Below are 25,019 nucleotides of genomic sequence, written 5' to 3' on the forward strand. Positions count from 1 at the left end.
GCCGAGCGGTCTAAGGCGCTGGTGTCAGGCACCATTCTCTTCGGAGGCGTGGGTTCCAATCCCACAGCTGCCAAGCGTGTAATGTCTCCTGTGTCGAAGGCAGATGCACTCATTGCCCGCAAAGGAAGCAGCACAACAAGGCGTGAGCGTCTGCTTGGTGAATGGTCGTAGAACAGTGCGTGGTGCAACGACAGCATTTGTAGGCACCTTTTGCTCTCATCATTGCTGGCGTTCGTCTCCACGAAATGCGTCCGGAGCACGCCGTTCTATAACGCGAGAGAGTGGATTTTTTACAGTTGTCGTCAGTTAACCGTGCGTGGCTGCTGCGTTCGCTGGAAAGAGCACTGCCGTCGTTATCCGGTGTGGTCTAGTGGCTAGGATACCTGGCTCTCACCCAGGAGGCCCGGGTTCGATTCCCGGTACCGGAATTGCGCGTTTTTGTTGCTCCTCTTATGCGACTTGTCTCGACTTTGCTCGACTGACGCTACGCTGACGCGTGCAGAAAGCTACGTTAAGTATGATTCACGGCAACACCTGACGGCGAGAGAGATGAAGCGTCTATCCACTTGTTATCCAGCCACATACCTGTAGTCAAGAGGCTTGGGGGACTGCAAGACATTGCCACGGAGGTGAATGCAGCTAACCACTGTAGTTAGTGTCCTGACAGCGCAGGCACGTTCATTTGCTCGTATACATGTGATGGAGACCGTGTCTGACACTGCTGTGGCGTACACCTTGGCCTAGGCTTTGCTGGGTATCGCCACTTGCATTCCAGCCAGCTGCCTTCGCGGGCGCCTCCGTGGCCATGGCCGTGATCGTCTAGTGGTTAGGACATTGCGTTGTGGCCGCAATAACCCAGGTTCGAATCCTGGTCACGGCAATTTTGAAAGTTTTGCCTTGCTGCCGTTGCAATGACGAGTACTCGAAATGACAGTACTCTCTTGATTTTTTTCACTCGTGTTCCGCAGGCCGCAGTTTGCACTACCACTTCATCCCCAACACGTAATGTCGCCTCCCAGAGCGCAGACGTCCGCTGCTCTCTGTAGTCGAAAAGGGCAGTTGTTTGAAGTGCGATGGATGAGCAGCCAGTCCCAGCAGAACAGGAAGTTGTGGCGTGCACTGTTTGTACAAATGCTAGGAACACTGGCGCACCAAGCAGCGCATGTAGCGTGGCCGAGCGCTTTAAGGCGCTGGTTTAAGGCACCAGTCTCTCTGTTGGCGCGGTTTCGAGTCCTGTAGCTGTCGGGGGTTTCGCTGTGATCGCGTTAACCTGCCGCTTTTTCTTCAAGTGTAACCTCCTTGAGCTCACATATGTTTGACACATGGAGCATTCTAGCTCCGCCTGACAGTTACAGCTACGATAATTTAGTGGTTACGGAAAGCCCAGGTTCGAAACCTGGTCACGGCACGAAAACGTCTCTTGACGCTGTCTCCTTAACTGCGACAGCTACAGACAAGTGGCGTCGCTACCATGCGGCGGGCACGGCTTTTTCTTGCTGTGGATGGCCTAAAGGGACGCTTCCAGTGGGAGAGCAGTGGAAATACATGCCAAGATACTTCCATTTCGAAGTGATCTTTGTAGTACAAAGGAAACGTTTTGCCGCTGCTGCTGCAACGGTAACGTGGCCGAACGGTCTAAGGCGCTGGTTTTAGGCACCAGTCTCTTCGGAGGCGTGGGTTCGAATCCCACCGTTGCCACTTTTTACGTCTCATTTTTGTGCCGTTGCGGTGTGTTCTCGTGGGGTAGGACGCAGCTCTTGTGACGCGCGTGTTGTGTAGGTAGCGTGGCCGAGCGGTCTAAGGCGCTGGTGTCAGGCACCATTCTCTTCGGAGGCGTGGGTTCCAATCCCACAGCTGCCAAGCGTGTAATGTCTCCTGTGTCGAAGGCAGATGCACTCATTGCCCGCAAAGGAAGCAGCACAACAAGGCGTGAGCGTCTGCTTGGTGAATGGTCGTAGAACAGTGCGTGGTGCAACGACAGCATTTGTAGGCACCTTTTGCTCTCATCATTGCTGGCGTTCGTCTCCACGAAATGCGTCCGGAGCACGCCGTTCTATAACGCGAGAGAGTGGATTTTTTACAGTTGTCGTCAGTTAACCGTGCGTGGCTGCTGCGTTCGCTGGAAAGAGCACTGCCGTCGTTATCCGGTGTGGTCTAGTGGCTAGGATACCTGGCTCTCACCCAGGAGGCCCGGGTTCGATTCCCGGTACCGGAATTGCGCGTTTTTGTTGCTCCTCTTATGCGACTTGTCTCGACTTTGCTCGACTGACGCTACGCTGACGCGTGCAGAAAGCTACGTTAAGTATGATTCACGGCAACACCTGACGGCGAGAGAGATGAAGCGTCTATCCACTTGTTATCCAGCCACATACCTGTAGTCAAGAGGCTTGGGGGACTGCAAGACATTGCCACGGAGGTGAATGCAGCTAACCACTGTAGTTAGTGTCCTGACAGCGCAGGCACGTTCATTTGCTCGTATACATGTGATGGAGACCGTGTCTGACACTGCTGTGGCGTACACCTTGGCCTAGGCTTTGCTGGGTATCGCCACTTGCATTCCAGCCAGCTGCCTTCGCGGGCGCCTCCGTGGCCATGGCCGTGATCGTCTAGTGGTTAGGACATTGCGTTGTGGCCGCAATAACCCAGGTTCGAATCCTGGTCACGGCAATTTTGAAAGTTTTGCCTTGCTGCCGTTGCAATGACGAGTACTCGAAATGACAGTACTCTCTTGATTTTTTTCACTCGTGTTCCGCAGGCCGCAGTTTGCACTACCACTTCATCCCCAACACGTAATGTCGCCTCCCAGAGCGCAGACGTCCGCTGCTCTCTGTAGTCGAAAAGGGCAGTTGTTTGAAGTGCGATGGATGAGCAGCCAGTCCCAGCAGAACAGGAAGTTGTGGCGTGCACTGTTTGTACAAATGCTAGGAACACTGGCGCACCAAGCAGCGCATGTAGCGTGGCCGAGCGCTTTAAGGCGCTGGTTTAAGGCACCAGTCTCTCTGTTGGCGCGGTTTCGAGTCCTGTAGCTGTCGGGGGTTTCGCTGTGATCGCGTTAACCTGCCGCTTTTTCTTCAAGTGTAACCTCCTTGAGCTCACATATGTTTGACACATGGAGCATTCTAGCTCCGCCTGACAGTTACAGCTACGATAATTTAGTGGTTACGGAAAGCCCAGGTTCGAAACCTGGTCACGGCACGAAAACGTCTCTTGACGCTGTCTCCTTAACTGCGACAGCTACAGACAAGTGGCGTCGCTACCATGCGGCGGGCACGGCTTTTTCTTGCTGTGGATGGCCTAAAGGGACGCTTCCAGTGGGAGAGCAGTGGAAATACATGCCAAGATACTTCCATTTCGAAGTGATCTTTGTAGTACAAAGGAAACGTTTTGCCGCTGCTGCTGCAACGGTAACGTGGCCGAGCGGTCTAAGGCGCTGGTTTTAGGCACCAGTCTCTTCGGAGGCGTGGGTTCGAATCCCACCGTTGCCACTTTTTACGTCTCATTTTTGTGCCGTTGCGGTGTGTTCTCGTGGGGTAGGACGCAGCTCTTGTGACGCGCGTGTTGTGTAGGTAGCGTGGCCGAGCGGTCTAAGGCGCTGGTGTCAGGCACCATTCTCTTCGGAGGCGTGGGTTCCAATCCCACAGCTGCCAAGCGTGTAATGTCTCCTGTGTCGAAGGCAGATGCACTCATTGCCCGCAAAGGAAGCAGCACAACAAGGCGTGAGCGTCTGCTTGGTGAATGGTCGTAGAACAGTGCGTGGTGCAACGACAGCATTTGTAGGCACCTTTTGCTCTCATCATTGCTGGCGTTCGTCTCCACGAAATGCGTCCGGAGCACGCCGTTCTATAACGCGAGAGAGTGGATTTTTTACAGTTGTCGTCAGTTAACCGTGCGTGGCTGCTGCGTTCGCTGGAAAGAGCACTGCCGTCGTTATCCGGTGTGGTCTAGTGGCTAGGATACCTGGCTCTCACCCAGGAGGCCCGGGTTCGATTCCCGGTACCGGAATTGCGCGTTTTTGTTGCTCCTCTTATGCGACTTGTCTCGACTTTGCTCGACTGACGCTACGCTGACGCGTGCAGAAAGCTACGTTAAGTATGATTCACGGCAACACCTGACGGCGAGAGAGATGAAGCGTCTATCCACTTGTTATCCAGCCACATACCTGTAGTCAAGAGGCTTGGGGGACTGCAAGACATTGCCACGGAGGTGAATGCAGCTAACCACTGTAGTTAGTGTCCTGACAGCGCAGGCACGTTCATTTGCTCGTATACATGTGATGGAGACCGTGTCTGACACTGCTGTGGCGTACACCTTGGCCTAGGCTTTGCTGGGTATCGCCACTTGCATTCCAGCCAGCTGCCTTCGCGGGCGCCTCCGTGGCCATGGCCGTGATCGTCTAGTGGTTAGGACATTGCGTTGTGGCCGCAATAACCCAGGTTCGAATCCTGGTCACGGCAATTTTGAAAGTTTTGCCTTGCTGCCGTTGCAATGACGAGTACTCGAAATGACAGTACTCTCTTGATTTTTTTCACTCGTGTTCCGCAGGCCGCAGTTTGCACTACCACTTCATCCCCAACACGTAATGTCGCCTCCCAGAGCGCAGACGTCCGCTGCTCTCTGTAGTCGAAAAGGGCAGTTGTTTGAAGTGCGATGGATGAGCAGCCAGTCCCAGCAGAACAGGAAGTTGTGGCGTGCACTGTTTGTACAAATGCTAGGAACACTGGCGCACCAAGCAGCGCATGTAGCGTGGCCGAGCGCTTTAAGGCGCTGGTTTAAGGCACCAGTCTCTCTGTTGGCGCGGTTTCGAGTCCTGTAGCTGTCGGGGGTTTCGCTGTGATCGCGTTAACCTGCCGCTTTTTCTTCAAGTGTAACCTCCTTGAGCTCACATATGTTTGACACATGGAGCATTCTAGCTCCGCCTGACAGTTACAGCTACGATAATTTAGTGGTTACGGAAAGCCCAGGTTCGAAACCTGGTCACGGCACGAAAACGTCTCTTGACGCTGTCTCCTTAACTGCGACAGCTACAGACAAGTGGCGTCGCTACCATGCGGCGGGCACGGCTTTTTCTTGCTGTGGATGGCCTAAAGGGACGCTTCCAGTGGGAGAGCAGTGGAAATACATGCCAAGATACTTCCATTTCGAAGTGATCTTTGTAGTACAAAGGAAACGTTTTGCCGCTGCTGCTGCAACGGTAACGTGGCCGAGCGGTCTAAGGCGCTGGTTTTAGGCACCAGTCTCTTCGGAGGCGTGGGTTCGAATCCCACCGTTGCCACTTTTTACGTCTCATTTTTGTGCCGTTGCGGTGTGTTCTCGTGGGGTAGGACGCAGCTCTTGTGACGCGCGTGTTGTGTAGGTAGCGTGGCCGAGCGGTCTAAGGCGCTGGTGTCAGGCACCATTCTCTTCGGAGGCGTGGGTTCCAATCCCACAGCTGCCAAGCGTGTAATGTCTCCTGTGTCGAAGGCAGATGCACTCATTGCCCGCAAAGGAAGCAGCACAACAAGGCGTGAGCGTCTGCTTGGTGAATGGTCGTAGAACAGTGCGTGGTGCAACGACAGCATTTGTAGGCACCTTTTGCTCTCATCATTGCTGGCGTTCGTCTCCACGAAATGCGTCCGGAGCACGCCGTTCTATAACGCGAGAGAGTGGATTTTTTACAGTTGTCGTCAGTTAACCGTGCGTGGCTGCTGCGTTCGCTGGAAAGAGCACTGCCGTCGTTATCCGGTGTGGTCTAGTGGCTAGGATACCTGGCTCTCACCCAGGAGGCCCGGGTTCGATTCCCGGTACCGGAATTGCGCGTTTTTGTTGCTCCTCTTATGCGACTTGTCTCGACTTTGCTCGACTGACGCTACGCTGACGCGTGCAGAAAGCTACGTTAAGTATGATTCACGGCAACACCTGACGGCGAGAGAGATGAAGCGTCTATCCACTTGTTATCCAGCCACATACCTGTAGTCAAGAGGCTTGGGGGACTGCAAGACATTGCCACGGAGGTGAATGCAGCTAACCACTGTAGTTAGTGTCCTGACAGCGCAGGCACGTTCATTTGCTCGTATACATGTGATGGAGACCGTGTCTGACACTGCTGTGGCGTACACCTTGGCCTAGGCTTTGCTGGGTATCGCCACTTGCATTCCAGCCAGCTGCCTTCGCGGGCGCCTCCGTGGCCATGGCCGTGATCGTCTAGTGGTTAGGACATTGCGTTGTGGCCGCAATAACCCAGGTTCGAATCCTGGTCACGGCAATTTTGAAAGTTTTGCCTTGCTGCCGTTGCAATGACGAGTACTCGAAATGACAGTACTCTCTTGATTTTTTTCACTCGTGTTCCGCAGGCCGCAGTTTGCACTACCACTTCATCCCCAACACGTAATGTCGCCTCCCAGAGCGCAGACGTCCGCTGCTCTCTGTAGTCGAAAAGGGCAGTTGTTTGAAGTGCGATGGATGAGCAGCCAGTCCCAGCAGAACAGGAAGTTGTGGCGTGCACTGTTTGTACAAATGCTAGGAACACTGGCGCACCAAGCAGCGCATGTAGCGTGGCCGAGCGCTTTAAGGCGCTGGTTTAAGGCACCAGTCTCTCTGTTGGCGCGGTTTCGAGTCCTGCAGCTGTCGGGGGTTTCGCTGTGATCGCGTTAACCTGCCGCTTTTTCTTCAAGTGTAACCTCCTTGAGCTCACATATGTTTGACACATGGAGCATTCTAGCTCCGCCTGACAGTTACAGCTACGATAATTTAGTGGTTACGGAAAGCCCAGGTTCGAAACCTGGTCACGGCACGAAAACGTCTCTTGACGCTGTCTCCTTAACTGCGACAGCTACAGACAAGTGGCGTCGCTACCATGCGGCGGGCACGGCTTTTTCTTGCTGTGGATGGCCTAAAGGGACGCTTCCAGTGGGAGAGCAGTGGAAATACATGCCAAGATACTTCCATTTCGAAGTGATCTTTGTAGTACAAAGGAAACGTTTTGCCGCTGCTGCTGCAACGGTAACGTGGCCGAGCGGTCTAAGGCGCTGGTTTTAGGCACCAGTCTCTTCGGAGGCGTGGGTTCGAATCCCACCGTTGCCACTTTTTACGTCTCATTTTTGTGCCGTTGCGGTGTGTTCTCGTGGGGTAGGACGCAGCTCTTGTGACGCGCGTGTTGTGTAGGTAGCGTGGCCGAGCGGTCTAAGGCGCTGGTGTCAGGCACCATTCTCTTCGGAGGCGTGGGTTCCAATCCCACAGCTGCCAAGCGTGTAATGTCTCCTGTGTCGAAGGCAGATGCACTCATTGCCCGCAAAGGAAGCAGCACAACAAGGCGTGAGCGTCTGCTTGGTGAATGGTCGTAGAACAGTGCGTGGTGCAACGACAGCATTTGTAGGCACCTTTTGCTCTCATCATTGCTGGCGTTCGTCTCCACGAAATGCGTCCGGAGCACGCCGTTCTATAACGCGAGAGAGTGGATTTTTTACAGTTGTCGTCAGTTAACCGTGCGTGGCTGCTGCGTTCGCTGGAAAGAGCACTGCCGTCGTTATCCGGTGTGGTCTAGTGGCTAGGATACCTGGCTCTCACCCAGGAGGCCCGGGTTCGATTCCCGGTACCGGAATTGCGCGTTTTTGTTGCTCCTCTTATGCGACTTGTCTCGACTTTGCTCGACTGACGCTACGCTGACGCGTGCAGAAAGCTACGTTAAGTATGATTCACGGCAACACCTGACGGCGAGAGAGATGAAGCGTCTATCCACTTGTTATCCAGCCACATACCTGTAGTCAAGAGGCTTGGGGGACTGCAAGACATTGCCACGGAGGTGAATGCAGCTAACCACTGTAGTTAGTGTCCTGACAGCGCAGGCACGTTCATTTGCTCGTATACATGTGATGGAGACCGTGTCTGACACTGCTGTGGCGTACACCTTGGCCTAGGCTTTGCTGGGTATCGCCACTTGCATTCCAGCCAGCTGCCTTCGCGGGCGCCTCCGTGGCCATGGCCGTGATCGTCTAGTGGTTAGGACATTGCGTTGTGGCCGCAATAACCCAGGTTCGAATCCTGGTCACGGCAATTTTGAAAGTTTTGCCTTGCTGCCGTTGCAATGACGAGTACTCGAAATGACAGTACTCTCTTGATTTTTTTCACTCGTGTTCCGCAGGCCGCAGTTTGCACTACCACTTCATCCCCAACACGTAATGTCGCCTCCCAGAGCGCAGACGTCCGCTGCTCTCTGTAGTCGAAAAGGGCAGTTGTTTGAAGTGCGATGGATGAGCAGCCAGTCCCAGCAGAACAGGAAGTTGTGGCGTGCACTGTTTGTACAAATGCTAGGAACACTGGCGCACCAAGCAGCGCATGTAGCGTGGCCGAGCGCTTTAAGGCGCTGGTTTAAGGCACCAGTCTCTCTGTTGGCGCGGTTTCGAGTCCTGTAGCTGTCGGGGGTTTCGCTGTGATCGCGTTAACCTGCCGCTTTTTCTTCAAGTGTAACCTCCTTGAGCTCACATATGTTTGACACATGGAGCATTCTAGCTCCGCCTGACAGTTACAGCTACGATAATTTAGTGGTTACGGAAAGCCCAGGTTCGAAACCTGGTCACGGCACGAAAACGTCTCTTGACGCTGTCTCCTTAACTGCGACAGCTACAGACAAGTGGCGTCGCTACCATGCGGCGGGCACGGCTTTTTCTTGCTGTGGATGGCCTAAAGGGACGCTTCCAGTGGGAGAGCAGTGGAAATACATGCCAAGATACTTCCATTTCGAAGTGATCTTTGTAGTACAAAGGAAACGTTTTGCCGCTGCTGCTGCAACGGTAACGTGGCCGAGCGGTCTAAGGCGCTGGTTTTAGGCACCAGTCTCTTCGGAGGCGTGGGTTCGAATCCCACCGTTGCCACTTTTTACGTCTCATTTTTGTGCCGTTGCGGTGTGTTCTCGTGGGGTAGGACGCAGCTCTTGTGACGCGCGTGTTGTGTAGGTAGCGTGGCCGAGCGGTCTAAGGCGCTGGTGTCAGGCACCATTCTCTTCGGAGGCGTGGGTTCCAATCCCACAGCTGCCAAGCGTGTAATGTCTCCTGTGTCGAAGGCAGATGCACTCATTGCCCGCAAAGGAAGCAGCACAACAAGGCGTGAGCGTCTGCTTGGTGAATGGTCGTAGAACAGTGCGTGGTGCAACGACAGCATTTGTAGGCACCTTTTGCTCTCATCATTGCTGGCGTTCGTCTCCACGAAATGCGTCCGGAGCACGCCGTTCTATAACGCGAGAGAGTGGATTTTTTACAGTTGTCGTCAGTTAACCGTGCGTGGCTGCTGCGTTCGCTGGAAAGAGCACTGCCGTCGTTATCCGGTGTGGTCTAGTGGCTAGGATACCTGGCTCTCACCCAGGAGGCCCGGGTTCGATTCCCGGTACCGGAATTGCGCGTTTTTGTTGCTCCTCTTATGCGACTTGTCTCGACTTTGCTCGACTGACGCTACGCTGACGCGTGCAGAAAGCTACGTTAAGTATGATTCACGGCAACACCTGACGGCGAGAGAGATGAAGCGTCTATCCACTTGTTATCCAGCCACATACCTGTAGTCAAGAGGCTTGGGGGACTGCAAGACATTGCCACGGAGGTGAATGCAGCTAACCACTGTAGTTAGTGTCCTGACAGCGCAGGCACGTTCATTTGCTCGTATACATGTGATGGAGACCGTGTCTGACACTGCTGTGGCGTACACCTTGGCCTAGGCTTTGCTGGGTATCGCCACTTGCATTCCAGCCAGCTGCCTTCGCGGGCGCCTCCGTGGCCATGGCCGTGATCGTCTAGTGGTTAGGACATTGCGTTGTGGCCGCAATAACCCAGGTTCGAATCCTGGTCACGGCAATTTTGAAAGTTTTGCCTTGCTGCCGTTGCAATGACGAGTACTCGAAATGACAGTACTCTCTTGATTTTTTTCACTCGTGTTCCGCAGGCCGCAGTTTGCACTACCACTTCATCCCCAACACGTAATGTCGCCTCCCAGAGCGCAGACGTCCGCTGCTCTCTGTAGTCGAAAAGGGCAGTTGTTTGAAGTGCGATGGATGAGCAGCCAGTCCCAGCAGAACAGGAAGTTGTGGCGTGCACTGTTTGTACAAATGCTAGGAACACTGGCGCACCAAGCAGCGCATGTAGCGTGGCCGAGCGCTTTAAGGCGCTGGTTTAAGGCACCAGTCTCTCTGTTGGCGCGGTTTCGAGTCCTGTAGCTGTCGGGGGTTTCGCTGTGATCGCGTTAACCTGCCGCTTTTTCTTCAAGTGTAACCTCCTTGAGCTCACATATGTTTGACACATGGAGCATTCTAGCTCCGCCTGACAGTTACAGCTACGATAATTTAGTGGTTACGGAAAGCCCAGGTTCGAAACCTGGTCACGGCACGAAAACGTCTCTTGACGCTGTCTCCTTAACTGCGACAGCTACAGACAAGTGGCGTCGCTACCATGCGGCGGGCACGGCTTTTTCTTGCTGTGGATGGCCTAAAGGGACGCTTCCAGTGGGAGAGCAGTGGAAATACATGCCAAGATACTTCCATTTCGAAGTGATCTTTGTAGTACAAAGGAAACGTTTTGCCGCTGCTGCTGCAACGGTAACGTGGCCGAGCGGTCTAAGGCGCTGGTTTTAGGCACCAGTCTCTTCGGAGGCGTGGGTTCGAATCCCACCGTTGCCACTTTTTACGTCTCATTTTTGTGCCGTTGCGGTGTGTTCTCGTGGGGTAGGACGCAGCTCTTGTGACGCGCGTGTTGTGTAGGTAGCGTGGCCGAGCGGTCTAAGGCGCTGGTGTCAGGCACCATTCTCTTCGGAGGCGTGGGTTCCAATCCCACAGCTGCCAAGCGTGTAATGTCTCCTGTGTCGAAGGCAGATGCACTCATTGCCCGCAAAGGAAGCAGCACAACAAGGCGTGAGCGTCTGCTTGGTGAATGGTCGTAGAACAGTGCGTGGTGCAACGACAGCATTTGTAGGCACCTTTTGCTCTCATCATTGCTGGCGTTCGTCTCCACGAAATGCGTCCGGAGCACGCCGTTCTATAACGCGAGAGAGTGGATTTTTTACAGTTGTCGTCAGTTAACCGTGCGTGGCTGCTGCGTTCGCTGGAAAGAGCACTGCCGTCGTTATCCGGTGTGGTCTAGTGGCTAGGATACCTGGCTCTCACCCAGGAGGCCCGGGTTCGATTCCCGGTACCGGAATTGCGCGTTTTTGTTGCTCCTCTTATGCGACTTGTCTCGACTTTGCTCGACTGACGCTACGCTGACGCGTGCAGAAAGCTACGTTAAGTATGATTCACGGCAACACCTGACGGCGAGAGAGATGAAGCGTCTATCCACTTGTTATCCAGCCACATACCTGTAGTCAAGAGGCTTGGGGGACTGCAAGACATTGCCACGGAGGTGAATGCAGCTAACCACTGTAGTTAGTGTCCTGACAGCGCAGGCACGTTCATTTGCTCGTATACATGTGATGGAGACCGTGTCTGACACTGCTGTGGCGTACACCTTGGCCTAGGCTTTGCTGGGTATCGCCACTTGCATTCCAGCCAGCTGCCTTCGCGGGCGCCTCCGTGGCCATGGCCGTGATCGTCTAGTGGTTAGGACATTGCGTTGTGGCCGCAATAACCCAGGTTCGAATCCTGGTCACGGCAATTTTGAAAGTTTTGCCTTGCTGCCGTTGCAATGACGAGTACTCGAAATGACAGTACTCTCTTGATTTTTTTCACTCGTGTTCCGCAGGCCGCAGTTTGCACTACCACTTCATCCCCAACACGTAATGTCGCCTCCCAGAGCGCAGACGTCCGCTGCTCTCTGTAGTCGAAAAGGGCAGTTGTTTGAAGTGCGATGGATGAGCAGCCAGTCCCAGCAGAACAGGAAGTTGTGGCGTGCACTGTTTGTACAAATGCTAGGAACACTGGCGCACCAAGCAGCGCATGTAGCGTGGCCGAGCGCTTTAAGGCGCTGGTTTAAGGCACCAGTCTCTCTGTTGGCGCGGTTTCGAGTCCTGTAGCTGTCGGGGGTTTCGCTGTGATCGCGTTAACCTGCCGCTTTTTCTTCAAGTGTAACCTCCTTGAGCTCACATATGTTTGACACATGGAGCATTCTAGCTCCGCCTGACAGTTACAGCTACGATAATTTAGTGGTTACGGAAAGCCCAGGTTCGAAACCTGGTCACGGCACGAAAACGTCTCTTGACGCTGTCTCCTTAACTGCGACAGCTACAGACAAGTGGCGTCGCTACCATGCGGCGGGCACGGCTTTTTCTTGCTGTGGATGGCCTAAAGGGACGCTTCCAGTGGGAGAGCAGTGGAAATACATGCCAAGATACTTCCATTTCGAAGTGATCTTTGTAGTACAAAGGAAACGTTTTGCCGCTGCTGCTGCAACGGTAACGTGGCCGAGCGGTCTAAGGCGCTGGTTTTAGGCACCAGTCTCTTCGGAGGCGTGGGTTCGAATCCCACCGTTGCCACTTTTTACGTCTCATTTTTGTGCCGTTGCGGTGTGTTCTCGTGGGGTAGGACGCAGCTCTTGTGACGCGCGTGTTGTGTAGGTAGCGTGGCCGAGCGGTCTAAGGCGCTGGTGTCAGGCACCATTCTCTTCGGAGGCGTGGGTTCCAATCCCACAGCTGCCAAGCGTGTAATGTCTCCTGTGTCGAAGGCAGATGCACTCATTGCCCGCAAAGGAAGCAGCACAACAAGGCGTGAGCGTCTGCTTGGTGAATGGTCGTAGAACAGTGCGTGGTGCAACGACAGCATTTGTAGGCACCTTTTGCTCTCATCATTGCTGGCGTTCGTCTCCACGAAATGCGTCCGGAGCACGCCGTTCTATAACGCGAGAGAGTGGATTTTTTACAGTTGTCGTCAGTTAACCGTGCGTGGCTGCTGCGTTCGCTGGAAAGAGCACTGCCGTCGTTATCCGGTGTGGTCTAGTGGCTAGGATACCTGGCTCTCACCCAGGAGGCCCGGGTTCGATTCCCGGTACCGGAATTGCGCGTTTTTGTTGCTCCTCTTATGCGACTTGTCTCGACTTTGCTCGACTGACGCTACGCTGACGCGTGCAGAAAGCTACGTTAAGTATGATTCACGGCAACACCTGACGGCGAGAGAGATGAAGCGTCTATCCACTTGTTATCCAGCCACATACCTGTAGTCAAGAGGCTTGGGGGACTGCAAGACATTGCCACGGAGGTGAATGCAGCTAACCACTGTAGTTAGTGTCCTGACAGCGCAGGCACGTTCATTTGCTCGTATACATGTGATGGAGACCGTGTCTGACACTGCTGTGGCGTACACCTTGGCCTAGGCTTTGCTGGGTATCGCCACTTGCATTCCAGCCAGCTGCCTTCGCGGGCGCCTCCGTGGCCATGGCCGTGATCGTCTAGTGGTTAGGACATTGCGTTGTGGCCGCAATAACCCAGGTTCGAATCCTGGTCACGGCAATTTTGAAAGTTTTGCCTTGCTGCCGTTGCAATGACGAGTACTCGAAATGACAGTACTCTCTTGATTTTTTTCACTCGTGTTCCGCAGGCCGCAGTTTGCACTACCACTTCATCCCCAACACGTAATGTCGCCTCCCAGAGCGCAGACGTCCGCTGCTCTCTGTAGTCGAAAAGGGCAGTTGTTTGAAGTGCGATGGATGAGCAGCCAGTCCCAGCAGAACAGGAAGCTGTGGCGTGCACTGTTTGTACAAATGCTAGGAACACTGGCGCACCAAGCAGCGCATGTAGCGTGGCCGAGCGCTTTAAGGCGCTGGTTTAAGGCACCAGTCTCTCTGTTGGCGCGGTTTCGAGTCCTGTAGCTGTCGGGGGTTTCGCTGTGATCGCGTTAACCTGCCGCTTTTTCTTCAAGTGTAACCTCCTTGAGCTCACATATGTTTGACACATGGAGCATTCTAGCTCCGCCTGACAGTTACAGCTACGATAATTTAGTGGTTACGGAAAGCCCAGGTTCGAAACCTGGTCACGGCACGAAAACGTCTCTTGACGCTGTCTCCTTAACTGCGACAGCTACAGACAAGTGGCGTCGCTACCATGCGGCGGGCACGGCTTTTTCTTGCTGTGGATGGCCTAAAGGGACGCTTCCAGTGGGAGAGCAGTGGAAATACATGCCAAGATACTTCCATTTCGAAGTGATCTTTGTAGTACAAAGGAAACGTTTTGCCGCTGCTGCTGCAACGGTAACGTGGCCGAGCGGTCTAAGGCGCTGGTTTTAGGCACCAGTCTCTTCGGAGGCGTGGGTTCGAATCCCACCGTTGCCACTTTTTACGTCTCATTTTTGTGCCGTTGCGGTGTGTTCTCGTGGGGTAGGACGCAGCTCTTGTGACGCGCGTGTTGTGTAGGTAGCGTGGCCGAGCGGTCTAAGGCGCTGGTGTCAGGCACCATTCTCTTCGGAGGCGTGGGTTCCAATCCCACAGCTGCCAAGCGTGTAATGTCTCCTGTGTCGAAGGCAGATGCACTCATTGCCCGCAAAGGAAGCAGCACAACAAGGCGTGAGCGTCTGCTTGGTGAATGGTCGTAGAACAGTGCGTGGTGCAACGACAGCATTTGTAGGCACCTTTTGCTCTCATCATTGCTGGCGTTCGTCTCCACGAAATGCGTCCGGAGCACGCCGTTCTATAACGCGAGAGAGTGGATTTTTTACAGTTGTCGTCAGTTAACCGTGCGTGGCTGCTGCGTTCGCTGGAAAGAGCACTGCCGTCGTTATCCGGTGTGGTCTAGTGGCTAGGATACCTGGCTCTCACCCAGGAGGCCCGGGTTCGATTCCCGGTACCGGAATTGCGCGTTTTTGTTGCTCCTCTTATGCGACTTGTCTCGACTTTGCTCGACTGACGCTACGCTGACGCGTGCAGAAAGCTACGTTAAGTATGATTCACGGCAACACCTGACGGCGAGAGAGATGAAGCGTCTATCCACTTGTTATCCAGCCACATACCTGTAGTCAAGAGGCTTGGGGGACTGCAAGACATTGCCACGGAGGTGAATGCAGCTAACCACTGTAGTTAGTGTCCTGACAGCGCAGGCACGTTCATTTGCTCGTATACATGTGATGGAGACCGTGTCTGACACTGCTGTGGCGTACACCTTGGCCTAGGCTTTGCTGGGTATCGCCACTTGCATTCCAGCCAGCTGCCTTCGCGGGCGCCTCCGTGGCCATGGCCGTGATCGTCTAGTGGTTAGGACATTGCGTTGTGGCCGCAATAACCCAGGTTCGAATCCTGGTCACGGCAATTTTGAAAGTTTTGCCTTGCTGCCGTTGCAATGACGAGTACTCGAAATGACAGTACTCTCTTGATTTTTTTCACTCGTGTTCCGCAGGCCGCAGTTTGCACTACCACTTCATCCCCAACACGTAATGTCGCCTCCCAGAGCGCAGACGTCCGCTGCTCTCTGTAGTCGAAAAGGGCAGTTGTTTGAAGTGCGATGGATGAGCAGCCAGTCCCAGCAGAACAGGAAGCTGTGGCGTGCACTGTTTGTACAAATGCTAGGAACACTGGCGCACCAAGCAGCGCATGTAGCGTGGCCGAGCGCTTTAAGGCGCTGGTTTAAGGCACCAGTCTCTCTGTTGGCGCGGTTTCGAGTCCTGTAGCTGTCGGGGGTTTCGCTGTGATCGCGTTAACCTGCCGCTTTTTCTTCAAGTGTAACCTCCTTGAGCTCACATATGTTTGACACATGGAGCATTCTAGCTCCGCCTGACAGTTACAGCTACGATAATTTAGTGGTTACGGAAAGCCCAGGTTCGAAACCTGGTCACGGCACGAAAACGTCTCTTGACGCTGTCTCCTTAACTGCGACAGCTACAGACAAGTGGCGTCGCTACCATGCGGCGGGCACGGCTTTTTCTTGCTGTGGATGGCCTAAAGGGACGCTTCCAGTGGAGAGCAGTGGAAATACATGCCAAGATACTTCCATTTCGAAGTGATCTTTGTAGTACAAAGGAAACGTTTTGCCGCTGCTGCTGCAACGGTAACGTGGCCGAGCGGTCTAAGGCGCTGGTTTTAGGCACCAGTCTCTTCGGAGGCGTGGGTTCGAATCCCACCGTTGCCACTTTTTACGTCTCATTTTTGTGCCGTTGCGGTGTGTTCTCGTGGGGTAGGACGCAGCTCTTGTGACGCGCGTGTTGTGTAGGTAGCGTGGCCGAGCGGTCTAAGGCGCTGGTGTCAGGCACCATTCTCTTCGGAGGCGTGGGTTCCAATCCCACAGCTGCCAAGCGTGTAATGTCTCCTGTGTCGAAGGCAGATGCACTCATTGCCCGCAAAGGAAGCAGCACAACAAGGCGTGAGCGTCTGCTTGGTGAATGGTCGTAGAACAGTGCGTGGTGCAACGACAGCATTTGTAGGCACCTTTTGCTCTCATCATTGCTGGCGTTCGTCTCCACGAAATGCGTCCGGAGCACGCCGTTCTATAACGCGAGAGAGTGGATTTTTTACAGTTGTCGTCAGTTAACCGTGCGTGGCTGCTGCGTTCGCTGGAAAGAGCACTGCCGTCGTTATCCGGTGTGGTCTAGTGGCTAGGATACCTGGCTCTCACCCAGGAGGCCCGGGTTCGATTCCCGGTACCGGAATTGCGCGTTTTTGTTGCTCCTCTTATGCGACTTGTCTCGACTTTGCTCGACTGACGCTACGCTGACGCGTGCAGAAAGCTACGTTAAGTATGATTCACGGCAACACCTGACGGCGAGAGAGATGAAGCGTCTATCCACTTGTTATCCAGCCACATACCTGTAGTCAAGAGGCTTGGGGGACTGCAAGACATTGCCACGGAGGTGAATGCAGCTAACCACTGTAGTTAGTGTCCTGACAGCGCAGGCACGTTCATTTGCTCGTATACATGTGATGGAGACCGTGTCTGACACTGCTGTGGCGTACACCTTGGCCTAGGCTTTGCTGGGTATCGCCACTTGCATTCCAGCCAGCTGCCTTCGCGGGCGCCTCCGTGGCCATGGCCGTGATCGTCTAGTGGTTAGGACATTGCGTTGTGGCCGCAATAACCCAGGTTCGAATCCTGGTCACGGCAATTTTGAAAGTTTTGCCTTGCTGCCGTTGCAATGACGAGTACTCGAAATGACAGTACTCTCTTGATTTTTTTCACTCGTGTTCCGCAGGCCGCAGTTTGCACTACCACTTCATCCCCAACACGTAATGTCGCCTCCCAGAGCGCAGACGTCCGCTGCTCTCTGTAGTCGAAAAGGGCAGTTGTTTGAAGTGCGATGGATGAGCAGCCAGTCCCAGCAGAACAGGAAGTTGTGGCGTGCACTGTTTGTACAAATGCTAGGAACACTGGCGCACCAAGCAGCGCATGTAGCGTGGCCGAGCGCTTTAAGGCGCTGGTTTAAGGCACCAGTCTCTCTGTTGGCGCGGTTTCGAGTCCTGTAGCTGTCGGGGGTTTCGCTGTGATCGCGTTAACCTGCCGCTTTTTCTTCAAGTGTAACCTCCTTGAGCTCACATATGTTTGACACATGGAGCATTCTAGCTCCGCCTGACAGTTACAGCTACGATAATTTAGTGGTTACGGAAAGCCCAGGTTCGAAACCTGGTCACGGCACGAAAACGTCTCTTGACGCTGTCTCCTTAACTGCGACAGCTACAGACAAGTGGCGTCGCTACCATGCGGCGGGCACGGCTTTTTCTTGCTGTGGATGGCCTAAAGGGACGCTTCCAGTGGGAGAGCAGTGGAAATACATGCCAAGATACTTCCATTTCGAAGTGATCTTTGTAGTACAAAGGAAACGTTTTGCCGCTGCTGCTGCAACGGTAACGTGGCCGAGCGGTCTAAGGCGCTGGTTTTAGGCACCAGTCTCTTCGGAGGCGTGGGTTCGAATCCCACCGTTGCCACTTTTTACGTCTCATTTTTGTGCCGTTGCGGTGTGTTCTCGTGGGGTAGGACGCAGCTCTTGTGACGCGCGTGTTGTGTAGGTAGCGTGGCCGAGCGGTCTAAGGCGCTGGTGTCAGGCACCATTCTCTTCGGAGGCGTGGGTTCCAATCCCACAGCTGCCAAGCGTGTAATGTCTCCTGTGTCGAAGGCAGATGCACTCATTGCCCGCAAAGGAAGCAGCACAACAAGGCGTGAGCGTCTGCTTGGTGAATGGTCGTAGAACAGTGCGTGGTGCAACGACAGCATTTGTAGGCACCTTTTGCTCTCATCATTGCTGGCGTTCGTCTCCACGAAATGCGTCCGGAGCACGCCGTTCTATAACGCGAGAGAGTGGATTTTTTACAGTTGTCGTCAGTTAACCGTGCGTGGCTGCTGCGTTCGCTGGAAAGAGCACTGCCGTCGTTATCCGGTGTGGTCTAGTGGCTAGGATACCTGGCTCTCACCCAGGAGGCCCGGGTTCGATTCCCGGTACCGGAATTGCGCGTTTTTGTTGCTCCTCTTATGCGACTTGTCTCGACTTTGCTCGACTGACGCTACGCTGACGCGTGCAGAAAGCTACGTTAAGTATGATTCACGGCAACACCTGACGGCGAGAGAGATGAAGCGTCTATCCACTTGTTATCCAGCCACATACCTGTAGTCAAGAGGCTTGGGGGACTGCAAGACATTGCCACGGAGGTGAATGCAGCTAACCACTGTAGTTAGTGTCCTGACAGCGCAGGCACGTTCATTTGCTCGTATACATGTGATGGAGACCGTGTCTGACACTGCTGTGGCGTACACCTTGGCCTAGGCTTTGCTGGGTATCGCCACTTGCATTCCAGCCAGCTGCCTTCGCGGGCGCCTCCGTGGCCATGGCCGTGATCGTCTAGTGGTTAGGACATTGCGTTGTGGCCGCAATAACCCAGGTTCGAATCCTGGTCACGGCAATTTTGAAAGTTTTGCCTTGCTGCCGTTGCAATGACGAGTACTCGAAATGACAGTACTCTCTTGATTTTTTTCACTCGTGTTCCGCAGGCCGCAGTTTGCACTACCACTTCATCCCCAACACGTAATGTCGCCTCCCAGAGCGCAGACGTCCGCTGCTCTCTGTAGTCGAAAAGGGCAGTTGTTTGAAGTGCGATGGATGAGCAGCCAGTCCCAGCAGAACAGGAAGTTGTGGCGTGCACTGTTTGTACAAATGCTAGGAACACTGGCGCACCAAGCAGCGCATGTAGCGTGGCCGAGCGCTTTAAGGCGCTGGTTTAAGGCACCAGTCTCTCTGTTGGCGCGGTTTCGAGTCCTGTAGCTGTCGGGGGTTTCGCTGTGATCGCGTTAACCTGCCGCTTTTTCTTCAAGTGTAACCTCCTTGAGCTCACATATGTTTGACACATGGAGCATTCTAGCTCCGCCTGACAGTTACAGCTACGATAATTTAGTGGTTACGGAAAGCCCAGGTTCGAAACCTGGTCACGGCACGAAAACGTCTCTTGACGCTGTCTCCTTAACTGCGACAGCTACAGACAAGTGGCGTCGCTACCATGCGGCGGGCACGGCTTTTTCTTGCTGTGGATGGCCTAAAGGGACGCTTCCAGTGGGAGAGCAGTGGAAATACATGCCAAGATACTTCCATTTCGAAGTGATCTTTGTAGTACAAAGGAAACGTTTTGCCGCTGCTGCTGCAACGGTAACGTGGCCGAGCGGTCTAAGGCGCTGGTTTTAGGCACCAGTCTCTTCGGAGGCGTGGGTTCGAATCCCACCGTTGCCACTTTTTACGTCTCATTTTTGTGCCGTTGCGGTGTGTTCTCGTGGGGTAGGACGCAGCTCTTGTGACGCGCGTGTTGTGTAGGTAGCGTGGCCGAGCGGTCTAAGGCGCTGGTGTCAGGCACCATTCTCTTCGGAGGCGTGGGTTCCAATCCCACAGCTGCCAAGCGTGTAATGTCTCCTGTGTCGAAGGCAGATGCACTCATTGCCCGCAAAGGAAGCAGCACAACAAGGCGTGAGCGTCTGCTTGGTGAATGGTCGTAGAACAGTGCGTGGTGCAACGACAGCATTTGTAGGCACCTTTTGCTCTCATCATTGCTGGCGTTCGTCTCCACGAAATGCGTCCGGAGCACGCCGTTCTATAACGCGAGAGAGTGGATTTTTTACAGTTGTCGTCAGTTAACCGTGCGTGGCTGCTGCGTTCGCTGGAAAGAGCACTGCCGTCGTTATCCGGTGTGGTCTAGTGGCTAGGATACCTGGCTCTCACCCAGGAGGCCCGGGTTCGATTCCCGGTACCGGAATTGCGCGTTTTTGTTGCTCCTCTTATGCGACTTGTCTCGACTTTGCTCGACTGACGCTACGCTGACGCGTGCAGAAAGCTACGTTAAGTATGATTCACGGCAACACCTGACGGCGAGAGAGATGAAGCGTCTATCCACTTGTTATCCAGCCACATACCTGTAGTCAAGAGGCTTGGGGGACTGCAAGACATTGCCACGGAGGTGAATGCAGCTAACCACTGTAGTTAGTGTCCTGACAGCGCAGGCACGTTCATTTGCTCGTATACATGTGATGGAGACCGTGTCTGACACTGCTGTGGCGTACACCTTGGCCTAGGCTTTGCTGGGTATCGCCACTTGCATTCCAGCCAGCTGCCTTCGCGGGCGCCTCCGTGGCCATGGCCGTGATCGTCTAGTGGTTAGGACATTGCGTTGTGGCCGCAATAACCCAGGTTCGAATCCTGGTCACGGCAATTTTGAAAGTTTTGCCTTGCTGCCGTTGCAATGACGAGTACTCGAAATGACAGTACTCTCTTGATTTTTTTCACTCGTGTTCCGCAGGCCGCAGTTTGCACTACCACTTCATCCCCAACACGTAATGTCGCCTCCCAGAGCGCAGACGTCCGCTGCTCTCTGTAGTCGAAAAGGGCAGTTGTTTGAAGTGCGATGGATGAGCAGCCAGTCCCAGCAGAACAGGAAGCTGTGGCGTGCACTGTTTGTACAAATGCTAGGAACACTGGCGCACCAAGCAGCGCATGTAGCGTGGCCGAGCGCTTTAAGGCGCTGGTTTAAGGCACCAGTCTCTCTGTTGGCGCGGTTTCGAGTCCTGTAGCTGTCGGGGGTTTCGCTGTGATCGCGTTAACCTGCCGCTTTTTCTTCAAGTGTAACCTCCTTGAGCTCACATATGTTTGACACATGGAGCATTCTAGCTCCGCCTGACAGTTACAGCTACGATAATTTAGTGGTTACGGAAAGCCCAGGTTCGAAACCTGGTCACGGCACGAAAACGTCTCTTGACGCTGTCTCCTTAACTGCGACAGCTACAGACAAGTGGCGTCGCTACCATGCGGCGGGCACGGCTTTTTCTTGCTGTGGATGGCCTAAAGGGACGCTTCCAGTGGAGAGCAGTGGAAATACATGCCAAGATACTTCCATTTCGAAGTGATCTTTGTAGTACAAAGGAAACGTTTTGCCGCTGCTGCTGCAACGGTAACGTGGCCGAGCGGTCTAAGGCGCTGGTTTTAGGCACCAGTCTCTTCGGAGGCGTGGGTTCGAATCCCACCGTTGCCACTTTTTACGTCTCATTTTTGTGCCGTTGCGGTGTGTTCTCGTGGGGTAGGACGCAGCTCTTGTGACGCGCGTGTTGTGTAGGTAGCGTGGCCGAGCGGTCTAAGGCGCTGGTGTCAGGCACCATTCTCTTCGGAGGCGTGGGTTCCAATCCCACAGCTGCCAAGCGTGTAATGTCTCCTGTGTCGAAGGCAGATGCACTCATTGCCCGCAAAGGAAGCAGCACAACAAGGCGTGAGCGTCTGCTTGGTGAATGGTCGTAGAACAGTGCGTGGTGCAACGACAGCATTTGTAGGCACCTTTTGCTCTCATCATTGCTGGCGTTCGTCTCCACGAAATGCGTCCGGAGCACGCCGTTCTATAACGCGAGAGAGTGGATTTTTTACAGTTGTCGTCAGTTAACCGTGCGTGGCTGCTGCGTTCGCTGGAAAGAGCACTGCCGTCGTTATCCGGTGTGGTCTAGTGGCTAGGATACCTGGCTCTCACCCAGGAGGCCCGGGTTCGATTCCCGGTACCGGAATTGCGCGTTTTTGTTGCTCCTCTTATGCGACTTGTCTCGACTTTGCTCGACTGACGCTACGCTGACGCGTGCAGAAAGCTACGTTAAGTATGATTCACGGCAACACCTGACGGCGAGAGAGATGAAGCGTCTATCCACTTGTTATCCAGCCACATACCTGTAGTCAAGAGGCTTGGGGGACTGCAAGACATTGCCACGGAGGTGAATGCAGCTAACCACTGTAGTTAGTGTCCTGACAGCGCAGGCACGTTCATTTGCTCGTATACATGTGATGGAGACCGTGTCTGACACTGCTGTGGCGTACACCTTGGCCTAGGCTTTGCTGGGTATCGCCACTTGCATTCCAGCCAGCTGCCTTCGCGGGCGCCTCCGTGGCCATGGCCGTGATCGTCTAGTGGTTAGGACATTGCGTTGTGGCCGCAATAACCCAGGTTCGAATCCTGGTCACGGCAATTTTGAAAGTTTTGCCTTGCTGCCGTTGCAATGACGAGTACTCGAAATGACAGTACTCTCTTGATTTTTTTCACTCGTGTTCCGCAGGCCGCAGTTTGCACTACCACTTCATCCCCAACACGTAATGTCGCCTCCCAGAGCGCAGACGTCCGCTGCTCTCTGTAGTCGAAAAGGGCAGTTGTTTGAAGTGCGATGGATGAGCAGCCAGTCCCAGCAGAACAGGAAGTTGTGGCGTGCACTGTTTGTACAAATGCTAGGAACACTGGCGCACCAAGCAGCGCATGTAGCGTGGCCGAGCGCTTTAAGGCGCTGGTTTAAGGCACCAGTCTCTCTGTTGGCGCGGTTTCGAGTCCTGTAGCTGTCGGGGGTTTCGCTGTGATCGCGTTAACCTGCCGCTTTTTCTTCAAGTGTAACCTCCTTGAGCTCACATATGTTTGACACATGGAGCATTCTAGCTCCGCCTGACAGTTACAGCTACGATAATTTAGTGGTTACGGAAAGCCCAGGTTCGAAACCTGGTCACGGCACGAAAACGTCTCTTGACGCTGTCTCCTTAACTGCGACAGCTACAGACAAGTGGCGTCGCTACCATGCGGCGGGCACGGCTTTTTCTTGCTGTGGATGGCCTAAAGGGACGCTTCCAGTGGGAGAGCAGTGGAAATACATGCCAAGATACTTCCATTTCGAAGTGATCTTTGTAGTACAAAGGAAACGTTTTGCCGCTGCTGCTGCAACGGTAACGTGGCCGAGCGGTCTAAGGCGCTGGTTTTAGGCACCAGTCTCTTCGGAGGCGTGGGTTCGAATCCCACCGTTGCCACTTTTTACGTCTCATTTTTGTGCCGTTGCGGTGTGTTCTCGTGGGGTAGGACGCAGCTCTTGTGACGCGCGTGTTGTGTAGGTAGCGTGGCCGAGCGGTCTAAGGCGCTGGTGTCAGGCACCATTCTCTTCGGAGGCGTGGGTTCCAATCCCACAGCTGCCAAGCGTGTAATGTCTCCTGTGTCGAAGGCAGATGCACTCATTGCCCGCAAAGGAAGCAGCACAACAAGGCGTGAGCGTCTGCTTGGTGAATGGTCGTAGAACAGTGCGTGGTGCAACGACAGCATTTGTAGGCACCTTTTGCTCTCATCATTGCTGGCGTTCGTCTCCACGAAATGCGTCCGGAGCACGCCGTTCTATAACGCGAGAGAGTGGATTTTTTACAGTTGTCGTCAGTTAACCGTGCGTGGCTGCTGCGTTCGCTGGAAAGAGCACTGCCGTCGTTATCCGGTGTGGTCTAGTGGCTAGGATACCTGGCTCTCACCCAGGAGGCCCGGGTTCGATTCCCGGTACCGGAATTGCGCGTTTTTGTTGCTCCTCTTATGCGACTTGTCTCGACTTTGCTCGACTGACGCTACGCTGACGCGTGCAGAAAGCTACGTTAAGTATGATTCACGGCAACACCTGACGGCGAGAGAGATGAAGCGTCTATCCACTTGTTATCCAGCCACATACCTGTAGTCAAGAGGCTTGGGGGACTGCAAGACATTGCCACGGAGGTGAATGCAGCTAACCACTGTAGTTAGTGTCCTGACAGCGCAGGCACGTTCATTTGCTCGTATACATGTGATGGAGACCGTGTCTGACACTGCTGTGGCGTACACCTTGGCCTAGGCTTTGCTGGGTATCGCCACTTGCATTCCAGCCAGCTGCCTTCGCGGGCGCCTCCGTGGCCATGGCCGTGATCGTCTAGTGGTTAGGACATTGCGTTGTGGCCGCAATAACCCAGGTTCGAATCCTGGTCACGGCAATTTTGAAAGTTTTGCCTTGCTGCCGTTGCAATGACGAGTACTCGAAATGACAGTACTCTCTTGATTTTTTTCACTCGTGTTCCGCAGGCCGCAGTTTGCACTACCACTTCATCCCCAACACGTAATGTCGCCTCCCAGAGCGCAGACGTCCGCTGCTCTCTGTAGTCGAAAAGGGCAGTTGTTTGAAGTGCGATGGATGAGCAGCCAGTCCCAGCAGAACAGGAAGCTGTGGCGTGCACTGTTTGTACAAATGCTAGGAACACTGGCGCACCAAGCAGCGCATGTAGCGTGGCCGAGCGCTTTAAGGCGCTGGTTTAAGGCACCAGTCTCTCTGTTGGCGCGGTTTCGAGTCCTGTAGCTGTCGGGGGTTTCGCTGTGATCGCGTTAACCTGCCGCTTTTTCTTCAAGTGTAACCTCCTTGAGCTCACATATGTTTGACACATGGAGCATTCTAGCTCCGCCTGACAGTTACAGCTACGATAATTTAGTGGTTACGGAAAGCCCAGGTTCGAAACCTGGTCACGGCACGAAAACGTCTCTTGACGCTGTCTCCTTAACTGCGACAGCTACAGACAAGTGGCGTCGCTACCATGCGGCGGGCACGGCTTTTTCTTGCTGTGGATGGCCTAAAGGGACGCTTCCAGTGGAGAGCAGTGGAAATACATGCCAAGATACTTCCATTTCGAAGTGATCTTTGTAGTACAAAGGAAACGTTTTGCCGCTGCTGCTGCAACGGTAACGTGGCCGAGCGGTCTAAGGCGCTGGTTTTAGGCACCAGTCTCTTCGGAGGCGTGGGTTCGAATCCCACCGTTGCCACTTTTTACGTCTCATTTTTGTGCCGTTGCGGTGTGTTCTCGTGGGGTAGGACGCAGCTCTTGTGACGCGCGTGTTGTGTAGGTAGCGTGGCCG

General features: G+C 54.1%; 42 non-coding genes across 42 annotated transcripts; all 42 read left to right on the top strand.

The window, feature by feature from the left end:
* The first annotated feature begins 356 nt into the window (after nucleotides 1-356).
* Nucleotides 357-428, top strand: Trnae-cuc (transfer RNA glutamic acid (anticodon CUC)). The gene has a single exon. It is a non-coding gene; the product is annotated as a tRNA-Glu (tRNA).
* Nucleotides 429-808: 380 nt separating this feature from the next.
* Trnah-gug (transfer RNA histidin (anticodon GUG)) lies at nucleotides 809-880 on the top strand. Its single transcript has one exon. It is a non-coding gene; the product is annotated as a tRNA-His (tRNA).
* Nucleotides 881-1,616: 736 nt separating this feature from the next.
* On the top strand, nucleotides 1,617-1,698 carry Trnal-uag (transfer RNA leucine (anticodon UAG)). Its single transcript has one exon. It is a non-coding gene; the product is annotated as a tRNA-Leu (tRNA).
* A 445-nt stretch (nucleotides 1,699-2,143) lies between these two features.
* On the top strand, nucleotides 2,144-2,215 carry Trnae-cuc (transfer RNA glutamic acid (anticodon CUC)). The gene has a single exon. It is a non-coding gene; the product is annotated as a tRNA-Glu (tRNA).
* A 380-nt stretch (nucleotides 2,216-2,595) lies between these two features.
* Nucleotides 2,596-2,667, top strand: Trnah-gug (transfer RNA histidin (anticodon GUG)). Its single transcript has one exon. It is a non-coding gene; the product is annotated as a tRNA-His (tRNA).
* Nucleotides 2,668-3,403: 736 nt separating this feature from the next.
* Trnal-uag (transfer RNA leucine (anticodon UAG)) lies at nucleotides 3,404-3,485 on the top strand. The gene has a single exon. It is a non-coding gene; the product is annotated as a tRNA-Leu (tRNA).
* A 445-nt stretch (nucleotides 3,486-3,930) lies between these two features.
* Trnae-cuc (transfer RNA glutamic acid (anticodon CUC)) lies at nucleotides 3,931-4,002 on the top strand. The gene has a single exon. It is a non-coding gene; the product is annotated as a tRNA-Glu (tRNA).
* Nucleotides 4,003-4,382: 380 nt separating this feature from the next.
* On the top strand, nucleotides 4,383-4,454 carry Trnah-gug (transfer RNA histidin (anticodon GUG)). The gene has a single exon. It is a non-coding gene; the product is annotated as a tRNA-His (tRNA).
* Nucleotides 4,455-5,190: 736 nt separating this feature from the next.
* Trnal-uag (transfer RNA leucine (anticodon UAG)) lies at nucleotides 5,191-5,272 on the top strand. Its single transcript has one exon. It is a non-coding gene; the product is annotated as a tRNA-Leu (tRNA).
* Nucleotides 5,273-5,717: 445 nt separating this feature from the next.
* Nucleotides 5,718-5,789, top strand: Trnae-cuc (transfer RNA glutamic acid (anticodon CUC)). Its single transcript has one exon. It is a non-coding gene; the product is annotated as a tRNA-Glu (tRNA).
* A 380-nt stretch (nucleotides 5,790-6,169) lies between these two features.
* Nucleotides 6,170-6,241, top strand: Trnah-gug (transfer RNA histidin (anticodon GUG)). Its single transcript has one exon. It is a non-coding gene; the product is annotated as a tRNA-His (tRNA).
* Nucleotides 6,242-6,977: 736 nt separating this feature from the next.
* On the top strand, nucleotides 6,978-7,059 carry Trnal-uag (transfer RNA leucine (anticodon UAG)). Its single transcript has one exon. It is a non-coding gene; the product is annotated as a tRNA-Leu (tRNA).
* A 445-nt stretch (nucleotides 7,060-7,504) lies between these two features.
* Nucleotides 7,505-7,576, top strand: Trnae-cuc (transfer RNA glutamic acid (anticodon CUC)). The gene has a single exon. It is a non-coding gene; the product is annotated as a tRNA-Glu (tRNA).
* Nucleotides 7,577-7,956: 380 nt separating this feature from the next.
* On the top strand, nucleotides 7,957-8,028 carry Trnah-gug (transfer RNA histidin (anticodon GUG)). Its single transcript has one exon. It is a non-coding gene; the product is annotated as a tRNA-His (tRNA).
* Nucleotides 8,029-8,764: 736 nt separating this feature from the next.
* Nucleotides 8,765-8,846, top strand: Trnal-uag (transfer RNA leucine (anticodon UAG)). The gene has a single exon. It is a non-coding gene; the product is annotated as a tRNA-Leu (tRNA).
* Nucleotides 8,847-9,291: 445 nt separating this feature from the next.
* On the top strand, nucleotides 9,292-9,363 carry Trnae-cuc (transfer RNA glutamic acid (anticodon CUC)). The gene has a single exon. It is a non-coding gene; the product is annotated as a tRNA-Glu (tRNA).
* A 380-nt stretch (nucleotides 9,364-9,743) lies between these two features.
* Nucleotides 9,744-9,815, top strand: Trnah-gug (transfer RNA histidin (anticodon GUG)). The gene has a single exon. It is a non-coding gene; the product is annotated as a tRNA-His (tRNA).
* A 736-nt stretch (nucleotides 9,816-10,551) lies between these two features.
* On the top strand, nucleotides 10,552-10,633 carry Trnal-uag (transfer RNA leucine (anticodon UAG)). The gene has a single exon. It is a non-coding gene; the product is annotated as a tRNA-Leu (tRNA).
* Nucleotides 10,634-11,078: 445 nt separating this feature from the next.
* Trnae-cuc (transfer RNA glutamic acid (anticodon CUC)) lies at nucleotides 11,079-11,150 on the top strand. The gene has a single exon. It is a non-coding gene; the product is annotated as a tRNA-Glu (tRNA).
* A 380-nt stretch (nucleotides 11,151-11,530) lies between these two features.
* On the top strand, nucleotides 11,531-11,602 carry Trnah-gug (transfer RNA histidin (anticodon GUG)). The gene has a single exon. It is a non-coding gene; the product is annotated as a tRNA-His (tRNA).
* A 736-nt stretch (nucleotides 11,603-12,338) lies between these two features.
* On the top strand, nucleotides 12,339-12,420 carry Trnal-uag (transfer RNA leucine (anticodon UAG)). The gene has a single exon. It is a non-coding gene; the product is annotated as a tRNA-Leu (tRNA).
* A 445-nt stretch (nucleotides 12,421-12,865) lies between these two features.
* On the top strand, nucleotides 12,866-12,937 carry Trnae-cuc (transfer RNA glutamic acid (anticodon CUC)). The gene has a single exon. It is a non-coding gene; the product is annotated as a tRNA-Glu (tRNA).
* Nucleotides 12,938-13,317: 380 nt separating this feature from the next.
* Trnah-gug (transfer RNA histidin (anticodon GUG)) lies at nucleotides 13,318-13,389 on the top strand. The gene has a single exon. It is a non-coding gene; the product is annotated as a tRNA-His (tRNA).
* A 736-nt stretch (nucleotides 13,390-14,125) lies between these two features.
* Trnal-uag (transfer RNA leucine (anticodon UAG)) lies at nucleotides 14,126-14,207 on the top strand. Its single transcript has one exon. It is a non-coding gene; the product is annotated as a tRNA-Leu (tRNA).
* Nucleotides 14,208-14,652: 445 nt separating this feature from the next.
* Nucleotides 14,653-14,724, top strand: Trnae-cuc (transfer RNA glutamic acid (anticodon CUC)). The gene has a single exon. It is a non-coding gene; the product is annotated as a tRNA-Glu (tRNA).
* Nucleotides 14,725-15,104: 380 nt separating this feature from the next.
* On the top strand, nucleotides 15,105-15,176 carry Trnah-gug (transfer RNA histidin (anticodon GUG)). Its single transcript has one exon. It is a non-coding gene; the product is annotated as a tRNA-His (tRNA).
* Nucleotides 15,177-15,911: 735 nt separating this feature from the next.
* On the top strand, nucleotides 15,912-15,993 carry Trnal-uag (transfer RNA leucine (anticodon UAG)). The gene has a single exon. It is a non-coding gene; the product is annotated as a tRNA-Leu (tRNA).
* Nucleotides 15,994-16,438: 445 nt separating this feature from the next.
* Nucleotides 16,439-16,510, top strand: Trnae-cuc (transfer RNA glutamic acid (anticodon CUC)). Its single transcript has one exon. It is a non-coding gene; the product is annotated as a tRNA-Glu (tRNA).
* Nucleotides 16,511-16,890: 380 nt separating this feature from the next.
* Nucleotides 16,891-16,962, top strand: Trnah-gug (transfer RNA histidin (anticodon GUG)). The gene has a single exon. It is a non-coding gene; the product is annotated as a tRNA-His (tRNA).
* Nucleotides 16,963-17,698: 736 nt separating this feature from the next.
* Trnal-uag (transfer RNA leucine (anticodon UAG)) lies at nucleotides 17,699-17,780 on the top strand. Its single transcript has one exon. It is a non-coding gene; the product is annotated as a tRNA-Leu (tRNA).
* Nucleotides 17,781-18,225: 445 nt separating this feature from the next.
* Nucleotides 18,226-18,297, top strand: Trnae-cuc (transfer RNA glutamic acid (anticodon CUC)). Its single transcript has one exon. It is a non-coding gene; the product is annotated as a tRNA-Glu (tRNA).
* Nucleotides 18,298-18,677: 380 nt separating this feature from the next.
* On the top strand, nucleotides 18,678-18,749 carry Trnah-gug (transfer RNA histidin (anticodon GUG)). The gene has a single exon. It is a non-coding gene; the product is annotated as a tRNA-His (tRNA).
* Nucleotides 18,750-19,485: 736 nt separating this feature from the next.
* Trnal-uag (transfer RNA leucine (anticodon UAG)) lies at nucleotides 19,486-19,567 on the top strand. The gene has a single exon. It is a non-coding gene; the product is annotated as a tRNA-Leu (tRNA).
* A 445-nt stretch (nucleotides 19,568-20,012) lies between these two features.
* Trnae-cuc (transfer RNA glutamic acid (anticodon CUC)) lies at nucleotides 20,013-20,084 on the top strand. The gene has a single exon. It is a non-coding gene; the product is annotated as a tRNA-Glu (tRNA).
* Nucleotides 20,085-20,464: 380 nt separating this feature from the next.
* On the top strand, nucleotides 20,465-20,536 carry Trnah-gug (transfer RNA histidin (anticodon GUG)). Its single transcript has one exon. It is a non-coding gene; the product is annotated as a tRNA-His (tRNA).
* Nucleotides 20,537-21,271: 735 nt separating this feature from the next.
* On the top strand, nucleotides 21,272-21,353 carry Trnal-uag (transfer RNA leucine (anticodon UAG)). Its single transcript has one exon. It is a non-coding gene; the product is annotated as a tRNA-Leu (tRNA).
* A 445-nt stretch (nucleotides 21,354-21,798) lies between these two features.
* On the top strand, nucleotides 21,799-21,870 carry Trnae-cuc (transfer RNA glutamic acid (anticodon CUC)). Its single transcript has one exon. It is a non-coding gene; the product is annotated as a tRNA-Glu (tRNA).
* Nucleotides 21,871-22,250: 380 nt separating this feature from the next.
* Nucleotides 22,251-22,322, top strand: Trnah-gug (transfer RNA histidin (anticodon GUG)). The gene has a single exon. It is a non-coding gene; the product is annotated as a tRNA-His (tRNA).
* Nucleotides 22,323-23,058: 736 nt separating this feature from the next.
* Nucleotides 23,059-23,140, top strand: Trnal-uag (transfer RNA leucine (anticodon UAG)). The gene has a single exon. It is a non-coding gene; the product is annotated as a tRNA-Leu (tRNA).
* A 445-nt stretch (nucleotides 23,141-23,585) lies between these two features.
* On the top strand, nucleotides 23,586-23,657 carry Trnae-cuc (transfer RNA glutamic acid (anticodon CUC)). The gene has a single exon. It is a non-coding gene; the product is annotated as a tRNA-Glu (tRNA).
* A 380-nt stretch (nucleotides 23,658-24,037) lies between these two features.
* Trnah-gug (transfer RNA histidin (anticodon GUG)) lies at nucleotides 24,038-24,109 on the top strand. Its single transcript has one exon. It is a non-coding gene; the product is annotated as a tRNA-His (tRNA).
* Nucleotides 24,110-24,844: 735 nt separating this feature from the next.
* On the top strand, nucleotides 24,845-24,926 carry Trnal-uag (transfer RNA leucine (anticodon UAG)). The gene has a single exon. It is a non-coding gene; the product is annotated as a tRNA-Leu (tRNA).
* Nucleotides 24,927-25,019: the final 93 nt, after the last annotated feature.

The sequence above is a fragment of the Schistocerca serialis genome, unplaced genomic scaffold (genome assembly GCF_023864345.2).
Source record: "Schistocerca serialis cubense isolate TAMUIC-IGC-003099 unplaced genomic scaffold, iqSchSeri2.2 HiC_scaffold_612, whole genome shotgun sequence".
Taxonomy (NCBI): Eukaryota; Metazoa; Arthropoda; class Insecta; order Orthoptera; family Acrididae; genus Schistocerca; species Schistocerca serialis.